This window comes from Benincasa hispida, chromosome 3, assembly GCF_009727055.1.
Source record: "Benincasa hispida cultivar B227 chromosome 3, ASM972705v1, whole genome shotgun sequence".
NCBI lineage: Eukaryota > Viridiplantae > Streptophyta > Magnoliopsida > Cucurbitales > Cucurbitaceae > Benincasa > Benincasa hispida.
This window is the reverse complement of record NC_052351.1, coordinates 18639734-18658243: the sequence shown is the minus strand read 5'-3', so window position 1 is coordinate 18658243 and position 18510 is coordinate 18639734.

The window sequence follows — 18510 nt, the reverse complement described above, 5'->3', positions numbered from 1 at the left end:
ACTTACCCCTACTTTAGGGAATGAGTGAATTTTATCTTGTGTAACTGAGTTCCCAGCTCCCCAATCAGACAAATCCCCAAAAAGGTAGGCTTATTGAGTTGACAGCCACTCTCACCCATACTAATCAAAGGACCGCCCTCATAGGCAAAAGTTTCCAAAACACTCAGGATTAAGGTCATGTCACCTATGGTCGTTTTAGTGAGATGTAAGTCTCAATTATCAACGTCATTATAAAAAGAGACGAATCATCTCGTGGTTCGGTCTTATACAAACTCTTTGCATAGGACACCCTTACTCGCATGTCTTCCCATGAATGGTCAGGATCAGACCATCTGTAGTAGTTCACAACACTTGTAAACTTCTACAAAGCGGGTCGTATCCGTAATGTCATCAGGATAAGGTATTCCTCCTTTATCCTTATACTATAGACCTTTTAGATTATTACTTAAGGCATGATCTACTTGTATATCTCATATACATGCTTAAGTTTACATACAATAACCACAGATCTTTACAATAGCCACGGATCTTTGTTTATTGGATATGAGTAAATGCAAATAAAATAACTCTTATTTTATTAATAACAATGTGTACAAAGTTTACAAACTACGAGACTCCGGGAGAATTAGGACACCAATCCTAACAGGTTATGCATTATTCATGCATCATTTATATTATAAATGTTATAATATATAGTTGCATGATTTTAATTTTCTAGCAGCTCCATGCATCATATAATATAAATGTTATACTATATGCTTGAATGCATTAATAAGATAGTCATGCATCATTTATATTATAAGAGTTATAATATATAGTTGAATGTATGGATGCAATGTATGTTATTAATTATTTTACTATTTTAATATATAAGTGTTATGTATTTATGTTTAGTAATGAAATGAGAATTGCATGATGCATACCATTACTTAGATAATTTTATAAATGTTATAATTTTATTAAGTATGTCATTCGATGGAATTAATGGTTTTAATTTATTTAATTTATTTTATAATCGTTATAATTAAATGAAATTAGAAATTAAAATCAATATTTCAGAGTTGCATGCAGACTTAGGTAAAATCATTTTTTAAAATAGTTTTAAAATATGATTCACATAGACCTAAGATCACAAATTTTAATGAGATTAGAAATGAATTTAATCTTTTTAATCAGTTTAATAGAATTAAATTGATTTTAATAAAAGATTAAAATGGTAGCAAACATATCTATTAGGGACATTTTCTCTAAAGCTAATTATATCTAGGCTAGGGTATTTAAGCTGACGGAAATGGAATACCCCTACCTGGGAACTGACTTGGAAATGTGAATTAGATAGATTTGCTACAAGCATGCAATTGTTGATTAATGTTCGTTAAACTATTGACTAAAGTTTGCTAAAGTATTTAACGAACGTTAATAAAAAATATTTAACTATCCAAAGTAAGTGTTACTGTTGAGCAAACTTAAACAATTACTTAGTGAAAATAATTAGTCGTATTTTTTCTAAGTTAGTTAAACCCTATTTTTTTAAAAATACTCAGTGGGAGGAAAAAGATATATATGTCGTCAATTTTTCACTCATGTTTCTCCCTTAATGTTCATACTGTGAGACTCATGCTTGACTTCGAGGTACCCTAGGAGCATCCCCCTTCGGATGGTGTTTGCATGGTCAATATCAAAGTGAGTGGAGAGAGTATTTATAGTAAGTGGGAGAGGGATGTGTGTCAACATGTCCTACGATCTCTTTCATTAGTTTGCACCATGAGATCTTATTGCACGACTTTGAGGCACCCTAGGAGTGTCCCTCTTCGAATGGCTTGTGCATTAGGTCAATATCAAGGCGAACTCTAGAAATGGATAGGATCACTTTAGTTTTTGCCCCAATCGGTTTTTTCCTTCGGTTGGCTCATTAGAACGAAACTTTAGGGTCTAAACTGAAGGGTCACACTTACAAGAAATTGTTAAGCTAGTTTATGATTTCTTGACCAAATCAATGATGACTATAGTTATAAGAATAAGAGTTATTCTGGTGTAATAATTAGTTGAGAATGTCTCCATTCAATGAAGGGACAACTGACTACCTTTCGATGGCTTTTGTCCTAAATCACTAAAGCATCATTACGAAATTAGATGTTAAATGGGGTTCATATAGTTTTTGCTAAAATTGATTGGATTTTTGGAGTTATGCTAAAATCTAATGTAGATCATTTTGTTTCTTTTCAGCAAAAATGTCAAACTGTATTTTTTCGTTATTTGCATTTAGTAATTTGATCTGTTTTAATTATATGACTTGGAAAGATTCAATTAAAACTTTTTTCGTGGTTAACGACCTAAGCATCGTCTTGACTGAGGATTGTCCTCAAGTTCCAACCCCTTATGCAATATGAAATGTTCATGATGCATACGCAATGTGAACGAAGGCTAATAATAAGGCCCGAGTCTACATTTTGGCAAGCACACCTAATGCCTTAGCTAAAAGATTTGAGAGTATATTCACTAGACATTAGATCATGCAATCAATGCAAGAATTGTTTGAGTAAAAGTTCTCACAATTCAAGCAAAATGGGGCTGATGACGATGAAACCAGTATTGTCAGCTCCCTAGATAAACTTCAGTCTATATTAAATATCAAGGGATAAAGAGAAAAGGCAAATGTTGTTAAATCTAGTGAAGTTAATCAATGAGGATTATCCTTTGAAAAGGCAAATGTTTATGATATGGGTTATAGAGTTGATCTCACTTATCTCTAGAAAAGGAAGAGCTCCGAAGAAAATAAATATGATTTATTTGTCTTGGAGATGTGCTTAGTAGAGAATGATGATTTTGTTTGGATAGGTGATTCAGGAGCTACTAATCACGTATTTTCTTCCTATTAGGGATTTAATTCCTAGAGACAATTAGTAGTTGGAGAGATGACTCTCAGAGTCGGTACTAGTAAGGTTGTTTCAGCTGTTGCTGTAGGCAGACTTAAGTTATTTTTGGACAAGAAACAATATATGTTATTGGATGACGTATATGTAATTCCTCATATCAAGAGGACCTTAGTTTTTGTTTCTTGTCTGATTGAACAAAAGTATTCTTTATCCTTCTCTGAAATAAAGTGTTTATTTTTAAGAATGAAATGGAACTAGGCTTTGGTTCAATGGAAAGTAACTTATATGTACTAAGGTCGTTAGTTACAAAAGTCATATTAAAAACTGAAATGTTCAAAATGGCAACAACTGTTAAAAGACCGAGAGTTTCTTCTAAATAAAATGTCCATCTTTGGAATCTAAGGTTAGGTCACAATAATCTCAATAGGATTGAGAGATTGGTGAAAAATGAACTTCTAAATGGTTTAGAAGAAAATTCTTTACTTGTGTATGAGTCATGCCTTGAAGGCAAAATGACAAAACGACCTTTTATTGAAAAAGGTTATAGAGCCAAAGGGACCTTAGAGCTTATACATTCAGATCTTTACGATTTGATGAATGTAAGCACGAGGAGGGTATGAATATTTCATCTCTTTCATTGATGTTATTCTAGATATGGGTATCTATGCATAATGCAACATAAGTCTGAAGCACTTGAAAAGTTCAAAGAGTAAAAGACTGAAGTTGAAAACTTATTAGGTAAAAAAAAAAAAAAAAAAAAAAAAAAAAATACTACGATCTGATCATGGTAAAGAGTATATGGACTTAAGATTCCAAAATATATGATAAAACATGGAATTATGTCCTAACTTTCAGTCCCTGACACACCTCAACAGAATGGTGTATCGGAAAGGAAAAACAGAATCTTATTGGACATGGATCGGTCTATGATGAGCTTGAGGCCTTCCTTCCTTGCAACTCAAGCTTAGCCAACACATTATCATGTGCATCGCCTAAGGCACTGACCTTGCCGTATGCATCACCTTGCTTAACCAACCTCTCAAGGCCTTGATCAGTGCATGCTTATTATTAGTGCATGGCAAGCATTCAGCCAATACTTAGCCTTACATAACCTCCATAATCCTTGGTTGTCACGCACCCTATGCTTCACGTGCCCATGCTTCACAAGCTTCATCGCATGGCTAACTGTTGGGGTTGATGTCCTAAATCTCATAAGGTCTTATAGTTTGTAAACATTTTTGAACAAACTCATTGTGTATTTAATAAGATATATGATATTTCATTCACATTGTCTATAAAATATATGATATTTTAGTTGCATTAACCACAAACCAATAAACTAACATTCTAGGTTATCTTTGTAACTTAAACATGTATGTGGAGACATACGGGTGGATCATGTTTAAATGATAACCTAAATGGTCTGTAGTAGCAGGATAAGGTTACCTTATCCTGGTGACACTATGAGTATGGCCAGCTTTGTAGGTGTTACAATTGTTGTAAAGTGCTACAAATTATCTGATCCTGATTATTCATGTATAGACATTCGATCGGGATATTCTATACAAAGGAGTTTGTATAAGACCGAACCATGAAATGTTTAGTCTCATTATATAACGTTGTTCATAATAGAGACTTACATTTCAGCAAGATGACCATAAGTAACATAACCTGAATCTTGAGTGAGTTGTGAACTCTTGCTCATGAGGACGATCCTTTGATTTGTATGGGTGAGAGTGGTCAGATCGCCAACTCAACAAGCCTATCATTTTGGGGAGTCATTTGATTGTGAAGTTAGGAACACAGCTACACAAGATGGAATTCACTCCTTCCCCAAGGCAGGGGTAAGTAGATAAATTGCTCTCTTAAGGGCTGATTCCGGGTCTTAAACCTGTCTCTTATACACATCTAGATGTGTATAAGAGACAGATGTAGCGCTACACCCTCTCCTGGCCTGAGAGCGGTTTAGTCATAGTTGGACTATGATCTATTGTTCATTAGAGGGATTAGTGGTACTTAAGGAGATGTAACTACAAGGGGAAAAACAGTAATTTGGCATAGTTGTACTTAAGAGCAATTTGTGAAGGGTCATCGTACTATTGATTGGTTATATCCAATGGGCACCGAAATAAATCTATAGTATGAAGAGTGCAGCTATCGGTCTTTAGTGGAGTGCCTGACAGTTAACGGATGATGAATAATGTAATTAAAGAGTTTAATTAATTATTCATGTACCGTTTGAGCTTCAAGCTACAGGTCCATGAGGTCTACTTGGTAGCTCAATAGGATTTAGTTGAGAATCAGTTTTTGGATTAATTTGAATTGTTTAAATTAATAGAGAGATTTAATTATATATATTTGATACATTATAGCTTAATATGAGGAAATAATTACTTGAATGAGATTCAAATATATTTTCTATGAATGAGATTCATAGTTGTTAAATTTAATATAAATATGATTTATATTAAATGTCATATTATAGAAAAAAGAAACTATAGTTTATATTGTATGTGATACAATATTAAATCTATAGGTTATATGTTATATTTGATATAACATATAATTTAATATATATATATATAATATGATCAGTTAGTTATCATATTTATATTGATATTATTATTATTCTTTTTTAATAATAAAGAAGGTAGTTACAACTTCTTCTTCATCTTTTCTCTCCACCCTTATTAGTAGGTGGTGATTATTTCATGGCAAGTTAAAAAGATAAAAAAATTCTTCTTCTTGGCTGCTGTTGGTTGAACGATTTAGAAAGACAGAAGTGTTTTGTGTTTTTGAGTTTTGTATGAAAGTTCACGATCTTCTTCCTCTACACATTAAGCTTTCCCTCTTAAACAAAATAATCAGAACCCACCATTCTTAGGTTCTCACCCTGAGAATACCAAGGTATCCATTGTGGTAGTGTCCGGTTCTGGTTCGAGGTTTATCTTGAAGAAGGTCTTCAAGTTGTTCGTGATCCAATCGAGGGGAAAACGTGAAGAAATTCTTCAAATGTGAGGTTTCTTGAAACTCTTTCTTTTAATGCATGTTGTAATTTAGATTTAAATGCATATCTTATTGCTTGTTTATTGTAAAACTTTGCATTCAATAAATTATGGAATTTGATCAATCCGCTTCCACTCAAGATTCTCTCATTAAAGTTCCTTACACTTGACTTCTACACATAGCCAACAAAATTAGCTCCTCTAGGCGCTCGCCTAACCTTTAAATGACAAGGTCATCGCCTACCAAGTCCTCACACCAACGCCTCATGGTATCCATGCCTAGTCCTATACTTAGCCAAAATTTTCACTTGCTAGGCAAAACACAAAGCTACCCAAGGACATACACATCAACACTTATAAATTTCTTTTCTTTATTTTTCTTATTCTTCAACTTTTCCCTACAGTATAACATTAACTCATATTTAAACCTACTCAACATTTAATTAACATATTTAAGTAGGAAAAGTAGGGTTCGAGGTTTATATGAACAATGTGGTCATACCCTCTCTTAGCCCCAAAGGGATTTGGTCATAGTTGGACTATGACTTATTGTTCATTAGAAGGAGTGGTACTTAAGGAGTTAGATGTAATTACAGAGACAAAACGGTAATTTTGGCCCAGTTGTACTTATGAGCAATTTGTGAAGGGTCATCGTACTATTAACTGGTTATATTCAATGGATACAAAAATATATCTGTAGTGCGAAGAGTGTAGCTATCGGTCTTTAGTGGAGTGACTGGCAGTTAATGAATATTGGGGAGTTTAATTAATTATCCAAGTACCATTAGAGCTTCAATCTACAGGTCCATAAAGTCCCCTCTGTAGCTCAATAGGGATTATTGTGAATTAATTTTGGATTAATTTGAATTGTTCAAATTTATTGAGAGAATTAATTATATATGATATAATTAATATAATGTATTCGTTACACTATAACATAAAGGTTACTTTGAGAGGAATTAAATACTTGAATATGATTCAAATACTAATTATATGAATGAATTTCATATAATTAAATTTAATATAAATATGATTTATGTTAAATACTATAAATGGTAGATAGGAATTAAATATTTGAATATGATTCAAATATTAATTATATGGACGAGATTCATATAATTGAATTTAGTATAAATGTGATTTATATTAAATAACATGCATTATTGAGAGAAAATAAACTATAGGTTATATTGTATTTGATACAATATAAAAACTATATGTTATGTATTATATTTGATATAACATATAGTATATATGTATGTGTATATATATATAATTATTAATTTAATTGAATTATTTTTTAATTTTAATTTAATTAAAGGGAGGGAGTTGCTCCCTCCCCTTAATTCTCTCAACTAGAACGTGAGGATGGAGGCGGTTCGTTTTTTATCTTCTTCCTCAACTATCTGATGATCAGATATATTCCCATAGCAATTACCAATCACGTAGAAGAAAGGTTATTCTTCTTTCTCCTCTCAAATCTCTCACTCCCTTCCAAAATCTAAGAGTTCACAATTCTTAAATTCTCAATCTTAAGATAATACAGAGGGTTCTCAAGGGGAGTAGCTATTTGGGTTGCCGTTTTTGGAGATCGAGATCCAGAATGAAGGGTTCGTGATTCGGATAGAAGGAATTCGTGAAAACCATTTGGTTTCAAAGGTAAGTGTTGTTTCTTCCCTAATTTATTTTTACACATGCTATAATTTTAAATCTATATAATGCATATTTTTCCTGTTCTGTAAGATTGAGATTTTGTGAAAAAATGAAAATTGGGCCGATCCTTTTCTGCTGCGAACCATCACCGGTTTTTTCATTCCGACCATCAATTCAATCTGTTATCTCCATCAACTAACTCAAACGATCAACTCAACTGATCATATACTAAAAAAAAACTTGATCAGAGAAAGTGTTTTTAAATACAAATTTGAAATTATTAGCCCATGGTTTTTTAGTCTTCTTATATAGTAGTTTATACTGTCATGGCTTTACTTTTAGTTTTACTCAAAATGCCACATACGATTGGAGATAGGTATTTTCTTTTGTTTATTCATGATCATCTCTTTATTTATTAATGTGAGGCTTTGATCCCATTCCCAACACCAACATACAAACATATAAACCCTAACCTACAATTTAACATAAGATGCCATAAAAAACCATAAACCATGACCTACTTCTTTTCATGCATATTACATGCATAAAGTCCACTAACGTGAAAGTATATTATAATTTTGTTGTTTATATGAAACATGAGTATTTTGTCTACCTCAAATACAATTGTTACATGTAAAATATATGTGAAGGTTTTAAGTTGATATCTCAATTAAGTGTTAAAAATTTGAAAAAAAATGTATATGCAATTAAAAGGTTAAAAAAATTAATAACTACAAGAAAATCATAATTTTTTATATTAGAAAAACTACATTGACTTAATAACTCAACTCCGCACCTCAAATAGAGACTTTTTCAATTCTTTAAATATATTAACTAAGTTAGCTCTGATATAATCTACCACGATATTTAAATATTAAAGTGTGAAATACTATATCACAAAAAGAATTATAAATTTATTTACTCAATTTTTATGGTGATGAGGATTAATTTAATTTCTCAAATTTATATTACTGAAATTATTACTAGAATGCTATGTGATGTGTGTATTAGTCTATCCGACGCACCATCCTAACTCAACTAAAATTTATTTAACCAAAAGAAGTTATTTCAATATTTTGTTATTTTAAATTGTGAAATAAATGCTGATCACATAGTGTAGAAGATTCAAGATAAAATTGTCTTTATTTACTCACTTTTTTCAATGATATTTTATTCCATCTCTTGAAGACTCAAACTTATATTATTCCCACTATTAACAAAATGCTTTTATTCTATTTAATAATAGGATGACTCAACTAAAATCTACATAATAAATAATTTAGCGATAATTGATATGTATTTTTTTAGTATCGAAAGTTCTATCGTTAACTTAATTGTTGTACTAACAAAACAAACGACAAAAATAAAATAAATTAATTAGAAGTATAATATATAAAATTCATAAGTGTAATTTAAACTTTTATGGAAGTTTGAAGCTAGATAAACTATAATCTATATGAATTGGTTTTTTAACCATAGATTTATTTTGATTTCTAAATTTTTAAGGGTTATTTCATTTTGTTTAGATTTACTTTATGTCCAGAAATTTTTTGAAATCTTTTGTTTTTTTTTTTAAATTTCATCCACCATTTGGTTCACCAATAATTAAAAAGGTTTATTATCTCGTTATTCACATTAACTTACATTTCTCATCTCATTATTCGTATTAACTTCCCCATCACTTTCTCTCCTATAATAATTATCAATTCAACTCTACACGCAAACACTCCTAAAATTAATTAGTCATTTTTTTTTGTACTTCCCTTAATTTTGCCTTTAAAAGCATATAAATAACTTGACTTCTAATTAAATTATGTCTATTAACAGTTGGAATGATGTGGAGATGCCATATGTATTGGTGCCACGTAAGCAAATTGTTGGTTGTGAGACAATGGCTTGGTGAGAAAATAATAGTATAAACTTAAATAATTATGTAGTAATAAAGTTACATAACTATAACAAACATAAGCTTAAAAGACTGTTTTAAAATATGAACTAAAATAAACATTTTAGAAATTTGGGCTAGATGGAGATCTAAACATAAAAAGAGAAAATAAAAGTTAAAACACCTTTTTGCTCGGTCCTATTCTCAAGGATTTGTTCATTTGTAGAAAGCTAAATGACCAAAATCTTTTAGATGTTTGAAATTACAATGCTCGACATCTATTTTTATTTAGTAGGATTTTAACTTAAAAATATTTTACTTTTATGTAATGTTCCAAGAATGCTTATTCATTAATTTAAAGTTACATAATATATTTGTTTTTATCTATTTAATTTTTTTTAAATTAATATAGTTTAATATGATATTTTTCTCAACAGAAAAATATATTAATTTAGTTTTTTTTTTTTTTATGAAATGAATATTGATTTGAATTTAAATTTAATCTTTCTAAAAAAAAACTAAACATTGCTATGATATAACAAAAAATATTGTTCATTCGGAATACTATTTGAGAGCTTGGAACAATGGCTTTATCATATTAGGAGCCTTTCAATTAGTTTGCAAGAGTTATAAAACGCTTAGGTAAGTAGAACTCTACATGTTGAGTCTCTTTGTTGCATGATATATATATATGTAGGGAAAAAAAAAGAAGGGTAAAAGTGTAAAGGGATATCTTCAACATGGGAATTCAGAAAATCCATATTTTAGTACATCTAAAATTATCGAGATGGTCGAGAATCTCCATATAGTTGAACATCTTAGATTAGCGCTAAACAAACTCCAGATACCCAATCCATGGAAATTTTAGAGTCCCACAACAAAACGGTCCTTTAGTCTATATACTATTATTGTCATATAAATCTTAAATTTAATCTTTTGGGTTCACGAGATGGATGACCCAAAATTTGGAGGAAAATGGCTCCACTTTTCGAAAATGAAGTTTTTTGAACCATTTGCTAACATCAAATATGGGTGAAATTATCAAAAATAAATTTCACACATGTAGAAGGCTTTCTCGCTCTCTTCTCTTTCCTCTCACAGTGTTTGAAAAAAAAAAAAACTCATTACAGCCACGGAATAAGCAGAAAATAACAAAGAAATTAAAAGAAATCAATATAACTGAAAACACAGGAATTAATGTGGAAAAACTCCAAATTGGAGAAAAAACCACCGACTAAAAAAATTTCACTATGTGAAAGATTATTACAAATCACACGTAAATCTCTCCCCGACCCAACTTTAAAATCACTCTCTCAAACTTTTGACTTCTCACATCATACCTAAGCTTAAAGTGTTTATAGTTGAGAGAGCTTGAAACTATGACTATTCACACCATACCTAAGCTTAAAGTGTTCTTAGTTGAGACAACTTAAAACCAAAGGCATAGGCTCCTTTTCTAGGACTTGGAGCCCATCATTTTCTTGAACTTTATTGATGTGGGGCAACTACATTTATAATATTTTATCAAAACCCAATACTCAGTTGACTCTTCTCTCTCTTTCTCTCTTACTCTTGTTCTCTAGCGCTCGATCTTGCTCTGTGATGTAATTTGAATAGTGGGAGAGAAGAAGAAGACGACAGTCAGAGCTGATCATGTAGACTCACCGAAGCTAATGTATGGTCTCTCGCCAAAGTTAGCCACAGTGGAGAAGAAAAACACCAACCGAAGAAGGAAAGAAAAAGGTAATTTAGTAAAATTGAATAGAGGTAAGCGAAAGGTCAAAATTCTTAAGCTTTAAAAAATATGGCAAAAATCATTTTAGGCCTTGAGAATAGGTGTTTTAATAATTTTCCCTAACCTTTTCCCAGTAAATTTTGAAAACATTTTACATCATAGTGTATTTTCTTGCCATTTGATAATGATTAACTTCAAGACTAAAAATAAGATTTTATTAAATGTATAGAGACTAAAATTAGACATTTAAATCCAGAAAAAAAAAAAAAATCTCTACAAAGAAAATAGTATGTACACATTACAAACCCAAAGAATAAAGCCAAAAAATTAAATCTGGCAATATGAAATGGGCAAAGAATATGTTCGATTTAATGGCCAGCACCCTTTCTGCTGGGTCCCGATGCAAAAGTAAAATCTACGCCGCCACCGTCGCCTCCGATCCGGCGGCTACCGGAATCTCTCGGCGGCGATACGGCTGTTTTCGGGTTCTGAGCAAGAGCAGAGGCATTATGAACAGGATGGCGCTCTATTGTTGAACCGGGCCGGAGCGGTCTGCAATCTACAAGAAGAAAGAACCGTGGGGCGGCGGCCATTAGCAGGATGATTAGAAATAAAGAGGAGTTTCTGAGATTGGGCATCGCCGGAGAATTTAGATTCGGCGTTTCTGTGTCTGGCATCTCTCTGTTTGCATTGAAATTGTGGTTTCTTTATATAAGGATTGATGGGTGGCGATGGACGGTGAGAAAGGTTTCTCATGTGGGTCCCTTTTATGGAGATACTGTTTGACTTGACTCAAAAGCCATTTTCTTTTGAAAAATATTTACTTATTTTGATGTGTCACACTTATTTTTGCACCGCCCATCTAATTATTCAATCATAATTTATCACATGTCAAATTATTCTTATTCTTTTTTTCTAAAATATTTTAATTCATCATTGAGTATGATGAGAGTGAAGTGCATAAAGATGAGTACATCGATACACCCAAGTATCGACATTTTCAATTTTAACAATACTTAAGCGCAACATAATTTGCACCTAATTTTCATGCTATACATACTAAAAAATAATTTTTAATAATTAAAAAAATTGCCACGTGATAATTTTTACTTCTTTTTATTGGGCTACTTCATTTACTATTTTTATATTAAAAATAAAATAAAAGGAAATCTTATTTGATTTTTGTTGAAAGAATAATGCATTACACATATTTGTGAGGTGGAAAATTTGAATCTTCAAAAAAAAAAAAAAATTTATGAATATCTTAGTGGTTAAGTAGTTCAAGTTATTGAAAATCATATATATTTTTTAATATTTTGGTTTTGTTTAAAAAGTACATATATTTTATTTTAACTTTCAAGCCTTATAAAAGAATCTTATTATAATTGGCTAAAACTCCTCCCTATTGACTATGGTACAAAAGTTTCTTTTGGAGATAAATATTAACACCCATTTTTTAAGGATTATTAATACCCAATTTTGGATTTTACATTTTACATTTTTTTAATTTATATTGATACCTTTGACAAACTTAAGTTGAGATTTGACAAAAATAAGTTGATATATTTGGTACTAAATAAAAAATTTTGTGTTTAATGTATGTATGCAACTTTAGGTGCCCAATACTTTTATGAAATTCTTAAACATTGTTTACCAAAATTAATTGATGATATGAAAGATTGAAAGTAACAAAAAGGGAAACATGGACCTTGTGGTGCTTACTTGCCCAATGGCAGTTGGAAATTAGTTAGCTTTTTGTTAGTTTTTTAGGGGTTGATGTCTTTTGAAATTTGAATGTATACCCCACCAAATCTCTGCTAAAAAAAATGGAATCATTTTAACAACTTTTTTTTTTTTTTTTTAATTTTCGTTTTCTCAACTCCAAACAATACAATAATAAGGTTAAAATATCACTTTAATCTCCCTATTTTATTTTAATCCATATAATTCTAAATGTCCAATTCAATTTATGTACTTTCAAGAAACCTTCCATTTACTCTATACTATTTGATTATTGTTGAATTGTTCAAAAACTTATGATTATTTATTAGCATTTTCACCTTATACTTTGAAAACATATTTGCATGAATATTAGTATTATTATTTATTTAATTTCAATTGAAAGAAAATTAATTTTTAGAGACTAAATTCAAAATTTATTAAAGACATATGAACTATAATTTGACATTTGTTAATATAATGACTGAAATTGAACCAGCATCAAAGTACAATGATCAAAATGGTATTTTGATCTAGTAATTGTTGTAAACGACAAGACCCTCAAACGACAAATAGGACAGCAACAAACGGTCAGGAAATGGCAGTCGGACAAAAAATGAAACCTGCAAAACAAAAGCTTGTTATAAGCTGAATCGCGAAGTTCGTTCTCTTTAAGATGTTTGCGGCTCTGTCCAAGTGTGCAAGCAAGTTAAGAATTCTACCACGTCGTCCCCAGGATAAAACAGCTCCAAAAAAATACACCATTACCGAACGAAACACAGGGGAGAGCGATGAGAATGGAAAGAAACAACTGATGTGTCTGAACTGAGGATCACTGGTGCCATGTAGGACATCCACCAAACCTACATTGGCCTATCTCCTCATTCCCTCCAAAACATGGGTACCCCTGGGGCCCAAACCCATAGCCCAATGTTGGAGTACAAAAGGAAGACTTCCTTTTCAAAATTCTCCAATATGGGATTCTCCAACCAAAGGTTTGTTCCCTCTTATTTTTGAAAAATAAATTTTCACCCAACAATCCTCCACTTGAAAATTTAAACATAAGAGAGAAAATAAGTTTTTCATTGACCAGTTTCAATCTATACAACACTGTACATAAGCGAAGGTGTCTTACAACTTGGACCTTTATACGTAGTATATATGATTCAAAATATACTAGAGTAACCTTTAGTTTTGAACCTATCTCTAACAACATCTCACACAGAATGTTATTAGGGTGCAGTTCGAAAGCTTATGCTTTAAGGTCTAGCACGTGTATCCCGGTTTAGTGAATACTCTAGAGAGTTTGCCTAAAAAAGTCCATAGGAAGTGGCCCCCACTTCCACATTCACTTAGGTGAGGCTATCAAGAGTACTCTTGTAGCTAGGTATCCCAATTGTCATCAAGTATAGATCTCATTAAGATATAAGTTCAACCTTTCTTACGCTTCAAAATATCATGCTCAGACTCTAGGTTATAGGAATGAAACTCTATGTTTGGTTTAACATTATTCACTATATATCACTTATGATCAGTTATTACCCGTTAAACCTGTTTCCTGGGATCTCCAGTCTATAGGTTGGGTTTTTCTCACAGTAATTCATCTTTCTATAGGCATGAGTCTCATCCTTTCTGAGGTCCTGAAAATCTTTTCTCTGGCCAGTCCTTTTGTCAAAGGATCTACCAAATTTTCATCAGTCCGTATATGATCCACTCTAACTACACCAGTAGTGAGAAACTCCTAATGGTACTGTGCTTACGACGTATTTTTCGTCTCTTTTCATTGTAGTAACGATTCTGAACTTTTGTGATTTCTATTGCAATGGATCAATATGGCTGGTACCGATTTTTCCCATAAGAGAATCTCTTATAGTAGACTTCTAAGTCAGTCTGCTTCTTCACTAGTTGTCGTCAGTGCTATCATTTCTGATTCCATCATAGATTGGGCTAAAATAGTCAGTTTCTTGGACTTTCAAGAGACAGCTCTGCCTGCTACATTAAAGAGATAGCCACTTATAACCTTTGAATCATATGAAAGAGAGTTCCAGTTAGCATCGCTGAACACTTCTATGACAGCGGGAAACTTCTGATAATGTAATCCTAGGTTTTGGGTTTTCTTCAAGTACCTAATAACTCTTTCTACAGCATTCCAATGCTCTTTATTAGATCTATTTGTAAACCTGCAAAGTTAACCCTATAGCATAAGCTATGTCGGGCCTAGTGCAGTCAACAACATATCTAAGACCTATGATTGATTAACACTATCACTAGTGTTCTTGAACAACTTAACACTAGGTTCATAAGGAGTACAGGTTGGTTTACATTCAAAGTAGTTATATTTCTTTAGAAACTTTTCTACATAGTGAGATTGATCCAAAGAAATTCCCTTTTCAGACCTAGTCACTTTTATGTTTAAGATTATACTAGTTTCTCCTAAGTCTTTCATGTCGAAGTTTGCACTTAATATTGATTACACATCATTTATGACGTGCAAGTTCGACCCAAAGATCAACAAATTATCTACATATAGACATGGGATAGTGCAAAGATTATTTTCAAACTTATAGTAGATGCATTCGTCACTTTCATTAACCTTAAAACCTTTAGATAGGATATGGTCATTAAATTTTTCATGTCATTACTTAGGAGCTTGTTTCAGTCCATAGAGAGATTTGTCTAATTTACACACTTTATTTTCTTGACCATGGACTACAAAACCCTCAGGTTTTTCAATGTAAAACTCTTCTTCAAGTTCACCGTTTAAGAATGCGGTCTTTACATCCATCTGATGTACTACGAGGCTATAAAGGGCAATGAGAGAAAATAGGACATGGATTAAGGTAATTCTAGTGACAGGGGAAAATGTGTCAAAGAAATCTACATTTTCTCTTTGTCTAAAGCGCTTTGCCATTAACCTGGCTTTAAACTTGTCAACAGTTCCATCAGGTCTAAGTTTCTTCCTTAAGAACCATTTGTACCCTATTGCCTTGCAACCTAAGGGTAGATCTACTAAGTGTCAAGTCCTATTTGACTCAAGTGAGTCCATCTCATCATTTATGGCTTCTTACCATAGGTTGACATCTACTGAGGACAAGAAAACTTTTAGATATTTAGGATCTTCTTCTACATTATAGGTCTGGAAGTCATCCCCAAAATCCTTGGTAGTTCTAGTTCTTTTGCTTCTTCTAGGTTCTGGGTCGGTTTCCTCTGTAGACGTAGGACTTCTAACTGAGGTTAGACCACAGGATCCTCAACCCGCACTATTCCTTGATGTAAAAGGAAATCTATCCTCGAAAAAGTCGGCATCATTTGACTCAATAATCACTTGGTTTACTAGATCATAGAACCTATAGGGCCATAGGTTTACAATTTAAGGCATAACCTATAAAAACGTACTCATAGGCTCTACTAATTAGCTTTCTCCTTTTCGATTTTGAAATCCTTACAAAGGCTAGATAACCTCATGTTCTAAAATAAGACAAGTTTGATTTCTTATTCTTGAAAATTTCGTAAGGTGAAGTTTTGTTTCTAGGTTTTGGAATTCTATTTAGGACATAACACACGGTAAGGATGATTTCATTCCACCAATAAGATGCGGCTCCTGAATTAAGTAAAATAGCAACTACTAGCTCAGCTAAAGTTCTATTTTTTCTTTCGGCTTTTCCATTCATTTCAAGAGAGTAAGGTGCAGTCTTTTCATGTATTATTCCATGTGAGTTAAATAACTCATTAAAGTTGTCTGAGTCCTACTTAGTTCCTCTATTACTACGAAGCCTTTTAATCTTTCTATTAAACTGATTCTCTACTTCATAAACAAATAATTTGAAGGCATCAAAAGCATCACTTTTGTTTTTCAGCAAATATATAAAAGTAAAATCAGAGCAGTCATCAATAAAAGTAATGAAATATCTTTTACTGTTCCTAATCCAGATGCCATCAATTTCACATAAATTAGAATGAATTAAATCTAGAGGCTTAGAAATCCTAAGTATAGATTTATGCGGAGTTTTAGTAATTTTAGTTTGACTACAATACTTGCATTTATCAAATTCATTCGTGGATAACTTAGGTATCATTTCCAGCCTAATCATTTTTCTAATTAAATTTTTATTCACATGACAAAGTCTAGCATGCCAAATATTCATAGAACATAGCATATACACAGAAGATTTTATTTTATTAAGGTCTAAATTTAATTTGAACATTCCCTCAGTTGCATATCCTTTCCCTACGAATACATTATTTTTGGTAAGGGTATATAAGTCTGCCCCTATGGTTTGAGTAACCTGGCTTTGTTGAGAAGATAGCCCAAGACTAAGTTCTTTCTTATCTTCGGAGTGTGCAGGACGTCCTTTAACGTAAGGGTCTTTCCGAAGGTAAGATTTAGTTCTACCTTGCCAGTTCCAGCAATTTTTGTGGAGTGGTGATCCCCCAACAGAATATTCTTATCCTTAGTTTCAGTATAAGTTTTAAAGAAACTAAAGTCATGACAGACATGGTGTGTAGTGCCAGTGTCTCTTCACCATTCTTCACAACCATCGATCACATTTACTTTTGTGATCATGGCAACTAAATGGTTCTTCTATCAGGTTCGCCTGTGCTGCAGGATAACGCCTGTTCCTACAGTTCCTAGTCATGTGTCCAGGTTTATTACAATTAAAGCAGAAAAATTGTACCGTTTCTTCTGAAGGGGGTTTCTTTTCTTTTTTTTTGTTTGTTTGTTCTAGTTGCTAGAGTCACGGTTCTAACCTTTTCTCTTTGTCCCCTTTGATTTTTAGTCAGGTTTTACAGCAACAGAGGCAGGTCTCCCAGGTACGGTGTTCACCTCCTCCCTCTGGTCCTACTTTCGGGCTTCCTCCTCAATCCTTAGTCGAGTGATAAGACTCTTTAAGGAAAACTTCTTAGTCTTATACCTCAAAGTGTTCTTAAAATCCTTCCACAAAGAGAGCAATTTATTCATAATAACAGTAACTTGGAACTATTCGTCTAGAGCATACCTTCAGTAATTATTTAATGGGCTATCTTCTGCAGTTCATGGAACTGAGCTTCCATAGATTTATCATCCGTTATCTGGAACTTGAATAACGATTGATAACATTTTTTTTTCGACCTGGCCTACTCGGTGTCGTACTTCTTTTATAGGGCGTCTCAGACCTTCTTCATTGTCTTCATTGTGTTGTAGTAGTCATATAGATCATCAATCAAACCATTTAATATAAAGTTCTTACATAGAAAATCTTTCTCCTCCCAGTCAGCAACTGCTTTTATCTGTTGTTCAATTGGTTCTTCTAAAGGGATGATCGGCTTATCTCTGGTATATGTGTCTGCAACTTTCTTGACATTATGAAAGAACAACATCTTTTGCTTCCATCGTTTGAAGTTCTCTCCTTCGAACCAGAATGGACGGTTGAGGTCGGATGTCATAATGTCGTTGTTGCTAGTGAGGGTCATTAGTGATATGGCAGAAAGCGTATTGTTGTAAACGGTAAGACCCTAAAATGACGAATAGGACAACAACAAACGGTTAGGAAATGACGGTGTCACACCCCCTTCCGGGTTTACCCTCTAAAATCGAAAGAGGACATGATGACAGTAGTTACCAACCTAATTGCTAGCACAAAACACCTAACTTAAGTG